The sequence below is a fragment of the Poecilia reticulata genome, chromosome 10, assembly GCF_904066995.2.
Source record: "Poecilia reticulata chromosome 10, P_reticulata-male-v2, whole genome shotgun sequence".
In the NCBI taxonomy this organism is placed as follows: domain Eukaryota; kingdom Metazoa; phylum Chordata; class Actinopteri; order Cyprinodontiformes; family Poeciliidae; genus Poecilia; species Poecilia reticulata.
This window is the reverse complement of record NC_088839.1, coordinates 12,564,872-12,573,481: the sequence shown is the minus strand read 5'-3', so window position 1 is coordinate 12,573,481 and position 8,610 is coordinate 12,564,872. Positions and strand designations below refer to the sequence as shown.

General features: G+C 38.3%; 1 long non-coding RNA gene across 1 annotated transcript in view; it reads right to left on the bottom strand.

The window, feature by feature from the left end:
• Positions 1-436: 436 nt before the first annotated feature.
• LOC145553161 (uncharacterized) overlaps positions 437-8,610 on the bottom strand; it is a 34,103-nt gene continuing 25,929 nt past the window's right edge. Inside the window, exon 3 of the long non-coding RNA XR_014089409.1 lies at positions 437-7,132. This is a non-coding gene — a long non-coding RNA (uncharacterized LOC145553161). The remainder of the gene's footprint in view (positions 7,133-8,610) is intronic.

The following is an 8,610-nucleotide window of genomic DNA, read 5'->3' as shown; positions in this document are numbered from 1 at the left end:
AAGTTAGTTGTTTTTTTTTGTCGTGGTATCACTTTAAAGTTACAGCGTGCCAAGACTGAAACCTCTGGTTTTCTACTGAATGTTGCGCTTGCATGTTTTCTCCTCCCTTTGTAGCTCCTTCAGTGCCCTGCTGTCCTAACCCGTGTACGCTGGTTTAATTGGTGATTCTAAATTTGTCTTGAGGAAGAAAATAAATGGCTGTCTCTTTCTGTCTGTTGGTCCAGTTAAACTCCAGCAGCGGGTCTAGATTGTATAATCTTTTTCATCTGTACCCAGAGGAAATGAACGGCAGCTCACTGAAACTCTTAAAACAGAGATGGATGGATTTTGCACTGTTCATGCTTCATCCATCCATTGTCTTTACCTGCATATTAGTGCAGGGATGTGGGGGGCGCGTGGGGAGGGTGGGGGGGGGCGGGTGGTGTTTGAGAGATGAACAGGTTACACCCTGGACAGGTTGCATGTCTTTTGACAGACTGGTTTCCTGACCCTGGGCAGGTCACTGGTATATCGAAGGGCAACACTGACACATACATGACAAACAATGATGCATGCAAACTTTGTACCTGCAGGCGATGTAGGCAGACCACCTGATGTTTTCTCTTTCTCATACTGTTCTCTGTAAAGCTGAAGGGAAGGTTGTGCTTGGATCCCAGTAGATCAGCAGCTTCTGAAATGCTCAAATCAGAGCGTTTGGCACCGGCAGCCATGTCGCTTAGAAAGTCACTTAAATCCCTTTTCTTTCCCATTCTGATGCTGAATTTTAACTTCAGAAAGTTTCTTTCGCCTCGTTTAGATGTTTTGATTCACTGTTTTTTCTAACAAGTAAATTGAACCTAATAAAGTGGCTGGTGAGTAAATATAAAAATATTCTCAACTCTTTTTGTTCGACAGAGCAGAAAGACGGTGTGCAATTACTGTGCATTTTAGTAATTCTGCAACTACTAATGTATAATTTTGCTGCTGTCATCGATTTAATGTGTATGTTTTCTTAAATATTTGTGTTCTTCATTTGGGGTTAATTGTGTTCACAAAGCATATTGAGGTTTCTGTTCTCATAGGAGTTTACAGACTTTCCTTTTCCAGTAGTTGTTTTTGTAAAGGTGTAATTTACTATTTTAGATGTTCACAATGAATTCAGTGAAAGCTTCATCACTAAAGTACAATGACAAACGCCTGTCCTACAATCAACAGAGATGTTACCTGAACATGTTTAAAAGTCAGACTCAAGCAAATACTGTAGAAGTAGTAGAGGCAAACATAATTATTTCTCTTCTTAAATCCAGAACAAATATTTTGATGTTGGTGTGTAAAGTAACACATGGTTTGGCCTCTTCTCCTAACATCGTTTTGTGGAGTAAAATCAAAACTTGTAAAAAGAAAGCAGGAAGGGTCAGCAGAGGTCAAGGGCTGTTGGGCAGACAGTTTTCTCAGACTTAGACGAATGTGTGCACAGAGATAAAAGATCATTACATCCCACAGACAAGTTCTCATCTTTTAAGCAATGGCTGGTAACTAATCAAAACAGAAATCAGACTTTGGATTTTTAACTATGTTGGTTTTAGGTTTTATCATGATTTTTTTTTTTCAGTGTTTCATCATTTTAAAAAAAAATTATGTATGTCGGTGTTCTAATTTAGTTTCACATGGATATTAGCCTCTGTGACTAAATGCGGTACATTTACATGATGAAATGCTCGTGCTAATTAAGTTGCAGTGTTAAAAAGAAAACAGCAAAGTGTTCCATCTTGATATTTCAAAAACGTTCACATATTTATGGTTTCATCTCACAAAACCTAAAACAATTTAAAAGTGTACTGAATAGTTATTACATTTTTTTGGCATGCAAATTAGTTTTAGAAAATAAATGCTTTCCTTTGAATGCTATTGTGCCATCCATTTTCTCACACTTATCTAAAACAGTCAGAAATCAGCTGGTCTTGGCCTGAAAGACAAAACACCAGTAAACCCAGTGCCACTTTCCTGCTCCTCGTGAAGATCCCAATAATCAGACCCTCTTGTGAGTCACAGGTCTGACCGAAGGTTATGTTTACAGATGGACACGTCAGAAACATTTAAATGGAGGCATCCTTGACACAGCTAAACCACCTCAACTGAGGGGAAGCAGCTGCAAGTTCCTTCCTGACCAATGAACTCCTCACACCATCTCTAATGATGAGTCAGACACAAGAGGCTTGAGTCTGGCACATAAAAGTGTCGTTCACTTTACTTTATCCTCTATACTGAATCAAATAATTTGTATCTTTCTGCAAATAAAGTGTTTTTTTTTCCTTTTTTTTACATAACACATGGAAGTAAATTTTCACCACTCTGAGGGTGTACTTACTTTTAACACTAAATGTAGGTATTTGTCCTTCTCCATTCAACAGAAGCTTCTTTTTCTGCATCAACCTGCTTCTAATCTGCTGATATAGCATGACAACAGAACATGAAATGTCCTTGGCTGACCTGGTTATAAATTCTAAATATCATTAATTCATGGAGGTGGTTCATTTTTTTCCCATTTTCATCACAACCTTTTATCAAAATACTGAGCAGCTCCTCACTTAAAGAAAAGACTGCTTTGGCAACTGTTTTTGTCATTTCCCTGAACTCATTGTGTCCACAAAGCATTAAAAAACAAAATACAATTATCACCATGGTGTTGTACTGTGTGACAGATTATATTTTTTATTTTAAATCAGACAAGAATGCTCCTGCTGATTTAAATCAAAAGAGCACAGACTGGGTATTGCCCCCCCAGTGGGATGCATTCCCCAAACAAATGCACTGTTTGCTCCAGTTTGAGTTAAAAACACATTATGCGACCTTTTATAGAACATTACAGAAAAAAAAAACAAAATATCACTTTAGCAGTTTTGGTCTTTTTTGGAGCATTTCTTCGCAATAAGATGAAAAAAAAAAAGAAAAACAGAAAGACTGATATCAGAAGAAAATTGATTCAGGGACTTCTGCTGCTTTGTGTTTGTGAGCTGCTACACGACTATTCTCCCTTCACCTCAGCTTTTTATGCGCACATTTCAGGCTGTTGTGCTGCTGTCAGCTTCTTTTGAATAGTCTGATGTGACAATAGAAGATGGAAGGAGTTTTAGAAGAAATTAGTTGCTGGAATTAGAAAATCTTAGATCTCGGGGCCCCTATAGTGTTAGCTCGTGTTGACAGGCAGGCTATTTTTTTTATTTTTTATTTTTTACAGTCTCGTGGAGAGAGACCCACACTTTTCCTTCAGGCAACAAAGGTTTGATGTGTTCCTGAGTGTCACTAACATGTCATAATACTCCCACATTCCTCTTTCTACCTTTAAAAACAGAGAGACTCCAAGCCTGAGCATCTTCAGCTGTCTGTCTTGATCATGGGGGAATGTTTTCGGGTTTGCATGAGCGCTTTTTAAACTGTGCTGTAGGTGTGCAGGTGGGACTTCTTTCTCGGGTGTTTGCAACAAGTCGAGAATGTGAGCCTGGAAAAAAAAAAAAAGAAAAAAAAAAAAAGAAAAACAGCTTTAACAAAAGCTGTGCTGACTTGCTATTGCCAGAAAAATGCTCAGCGAGGATGAAAGCATTTGCATGGAATCAGTGCAGGGAAGTTGGAACGATACTATTTCGGAGAGCCTAAGGAAAAAATGTTCCATACATCCTTGACTTATATTTGGACCCAGGCAATCAATAGGAACAGAATTATGAGGCAGTGAAGCGAGTGATTTTAATCTGGGACTAAATATCCAGTAGTGGATTAGTTTCAGACAATTTCATACCTCCAGAGCTCTTCATGAAATATGGATAAGGCAAAAGAGAGATGGGTGGGGTGGGGTGGCAGTGAGGGAGATTAGGGAAAATAGAGGCATTTTCCTAAACCTCCTCTTTCGATGGAAGCCAGATGAGACGTTTTGCAGATGGGCAGCTGGAGGATTTCAAGCCACTGCACACAGCAGATGCCCCATCACCCACAGCCTTGGACTGGGCACCAGTTTAATTAGAAAGACCCCCTGGTAGGCTACTTTTTGACACCGACAGCAGAGTGCCTTAGCATGCCCAGATTTTCTCTCGCTATGGGATGCCTCATGGTCATTGGTAGTGATGAGCGGGGGCTGTGCAGGAAAAACAAAGTCAAGCGAAGATGTAAAACAGGTCATTTACATAAAGGGATCATTAAAACAAATCCATCCTGTGGTGTAGTCGTTTACTTTGAAGTTTTATTAGCATTGTGATCTGGGGCAGAAGGCACCAATTCCAGTCCACACTTACATGTCTAATTGCCACGTTGGTCCACAAATTGGTTTTACAAGGAAGAAGACTGTACTGCTGCAAGAGACCAGCACTTCCTGTGCATGTTTATGCGGGAGCAACCTAGAAAAATGTGTGAAAGAGGCTCCGTTTTGCTGCAGAACACGAAGAAAGAAAAGAAGAAAAGAAATGTCTGTCCTCGTCTCCAAAGCGTCGCGATTCCTGTTAGGAAATCCTGGTTTCATATGAATGTTCTGTTCTGACAGTTTTTATTTGTTTACACAAATAAATGTGAACATAGTCAATCATGGAGAAAAAAAAGCTGACTTGAAAATACAAATCGGGGGTGAGTCATGCTTATTGTTGTAAGACTGAGAGGAAGGAAAAAGTGTGGTAGATTGTAAAGTAAGTCACATTTAAGAGGGAGGAGGCATCACACACAAATCTATTCAGGACATGCTCTACCGCTAGCTAGCTAGCTAGCTTAGCATTCCTTGTGTTAAGCTACTCTAGAACCACAGGTAACTTCAGAAGCATTTTACTTGGCCTGTTGGGCTTAAGGACTGGCTTTTCTCAGACTTCATGGTCCTCAAGTCTGTTGGTAAAGTGGAAGAATCTAAGCTAATTGAAGTCCACTCTGAAGTTTCCACATTCAGTGATGAGTTAAGGAGTTATGTCATCTGCTGCTGGTGGTCAATTGTGTTTCATCAAGACCTGAGTCAGGAAATGGTGGCTGCTCATTTCATTTTTCAGCAAAATGCTAAAATGACAGACAGGGACATGACGTTACTCCTTTCGCTTCTTGTGTAATCGAGGAGCAGAAGCAACGCGTTCCACTACATCGATTCAGACAAGACCAATCGAGACACGATCTGTAAACAAACTCTCAATATTTGAAATCTAAGAAGCTTGAAGTCTCTAAATATTATACACAAACATAACCAGAAAAGTAATATTAAAGAAAATACATTTTAAACTTAATTAAACGTATGCGTAGCTTTACTGTCTCGGTCTGTAGGTTTTAACTTGCTAGACCAAAGTAATCGATCGTGGATCACCAGATCTGCAATCACAGATTACTAATACGAAACAATATAATTTTGCTTAACACTTTATTTATTTATTTTTTACTTTTTTTAATTTATCTGAAATAGTTTTATACCCACTACTCGATAAGTAATGCATGCGTGGAAAACATCTCTGAGATTCTCCGTGAACCTCTCCTCCATTCTGTGAAATTACTCTCCACTGAAATTGCTGAAAATAAATTTTCATCAGATATTATTTGTTGCTCTAATTCATTGACCTTGCAAAGTGCACTAACAAACCTGTCTGATATTTTTAACTCAAATGATTCCACTTGTTGAGTCCTGTTTTATATATATGCAGTGTAGCTCAAAATCCAAGGACAGCTTTTTGTTAAAACAAGCAAAACAAGGTAGCTGCTTGTTTCAAATCAGGTTCAGGTCTCTAGTTTCATTTGCCCATTTGTCCCCATGCACTCTCCAGGTGCTTTGCTTCCTTTACACAGCCAAAAAACAGTCAGTGAATTATAGCAAATAATAGTGGGTGTGAGTGTGAGCATAAAAGGATACATTTCTGAGTTTCACAGATGAAATGTTCAGATCTCTACTAAAAACCTGTTTTTAGTCTGTTTGGCATCGATTTTTTTAAAATAATCATTATGAACAAATCATAAAGGAGGTGAGTATTGTGAGCTAGACACTGTTTTAGTAAACAACTTGGATTATCAAAGATAAGGAAATTATGAAGTGGCACAGCAATAAGATAACCTTCAGATGATTTATACATTTTTAAAGGTATAGTGTAAAGTCCGTTTGCCTGTCAATATTTCTAGAATTTTAAGACAATAAAGATTGTTTCTTCACCAGATTCTTCAACAAAACCACAGAAAGGTCCCAAAAATCCTGTATATGTACAAAATATCAAATCCAAAAGAGGTCTACTGTAATAAGAAACCTAAATCTGAACAAGTCACATGTTTCTGGAAATTGGTGCTTTTTGCAGGCAACCAAGAGATATACTTGTTTACCAAGTGAACACAAGTTGTACTTTTTTGTTGTTGTTGAAAATTTAACATAAAAATTACATATAAAATTACATCTGATTATGAAAAGTACATGTGATTATGTACTTTTCATAATCACATATGATGTATCTAAAATCTCAGTAAAATAACACGTGATTTCATTCGAAATAATAATAATATTTAAAAAAACACTGAAAAAAAATAAAAACATCCACTTTCAAAATGTACAAAATGCTTTAAAAAAATAAATATTTTTTTCGGCAAGATTATTCTTGAAAGAAATACTGAAACTGTTCCTCAGCCCAGCAGGCACAGGGCATCAGCGATGCTTAATAATTCCTCTAGCTATAACCTGAAGGTGACAGAGTATAGAGGTGTGAATAATATGATAATTTGAGGTTTTATTTTGCCCGTCAGAACTATTCAGGCATCCTATCCTGTAAGGATGCCGTTCTTATTGACATGTCACAGAGAAGTGCAGGCATCTCTCCTGTAAAACTGGAAGAATTCACAATGTTTGAGATTAACCGCAGAAGGGAGGAGGAGAGCCTTTTTTTTTCAAGGAGAGTTGCAGGGTTGGGGTCTCCTCAGATTTGTGCTGGTGCTGTTTTCCCACAGGGCGCTCTGCAACACACCGTTCCTGACACTCAGCTGTCAGAAAACTAAAGATGGAGATGTGTTGATGCTTGCCTGCCAGAAAATCACAGCCCAACTGTTTGGTGCCAAAAGCCACACAAGCGTGGCAGGTGAGACACTGGATTACACTCATTCTGCAGGAGAAAGAGAAGGGCGAAGGCATCATGAGCGCTGGTGAAGATGAAGCCTGAATTCAGAGCAAGTTCTGAAAAAAAAAGAGAAAAAAAGCAGGATTTATTTCTTTAAAAAAAGAAGGAAAAAAAACAGGGTCAGTGGGATTTCTTAAAATAATACATGAAGCAAGAGCTGACTACACACAGTACTCAGTAATATACAAGTCAACAACGAGCTTATCTGCATCCACATGGAATAGCAAAGCACTTCTGGTGCACTTCATTAATTATGTAAATAAGTATTTGTTTTGTTTTATTTGTTTTTATTGTCTCTTTGGTGCAATAATCTGATTTTCAGCAGGTGCTAGCCAGAGAATCATGCCTGGTGTTGAACAAGCATTACTGTCTCTTAAGGTTTTGTTTTTTTGTTGTTTTTTTTTAGTATGTGAGGCGTCTGGCATGTAAACAAAAGAACAGGTGGTTGGCTGCAGAGAGGAAAAGGAATAATACCATATCTACAGTACGCGGAGGCCTGCATGTTTACTGCACTGAGCTCCTCTGAGTCTATGCACGGGCGTGACAGTAGTTCTTAGGCAACTCGCACAATGACAAACACAGATGACAGTTTGGTTGATACTGTGCTTATGAAAAGTGAGTGATAGCCAACCCTCCCAATAAAGTATAAAACAGACAAAAATTTGCAGCTTTGCTCTCTTTAAGCAACATAAAAGTTGCTTAATACATTTAAAAGTTGCACACTATCTAGTGAACTCCTTTGTAATACGATTATTTTTAAAAGCTTTAGCGAGGCCAAGATATTTTGAGGAGTATTAATTTGTAATGGTGTGGAAACAAAACACGTTCTTGAATAACGTAGCACATCAAGAACAACTAATCGAACGAGCACAATGCCGTTATATCATCTCTCTTACTCTTCCTACCGTTTCTTCTCATTCATTCTTGTCAGCGGCGGCTCCACCTAGTGGCGTGGCGTAATATTACACAACACAACATAATTGAGCTTCAACATCATAATCGCTTCAAGTAAAGACTAGTTCTGAATTTTCTAACCAGATTATGTAGCCCACAGAAAAACACATCCAAGTACAAATGTTTCTTTTATTATCAGTGAGGTCAAGGGCGGGTAGCTTGCGCATAAAGTCAGACTCGAAACATAAAGAAATGCATTTTCATTCATAGTAAGATGGTGAAGTCATAATCGCTAAGTAACAAAACAGGCATGTTTTAAAACTGTACAGAAAAACACGCACAGATTCAAGTACATCCAGCTGATCCACAGAGCAAATAGTAGCACCCACTTGATTTATGATAATGCACAATAAATATAAATCATCGCAGATCTAATAATCACAGAATGCAGTTTTGACGGTGCACATGAAGTCATGTTTTTTAGGAGCCTGACCTCAGTCAAAAAAACCTGGCTGCTGATGCGCAAATATTCCAGAAACTCAGAGCCGCCGCAATACACAACAGCAAAGTCTATTGGTGAAGAAATCCCAGGAGTTTGCACCCAGTAATATAACTCAGAACAAAAATGGCTGTGCCATTT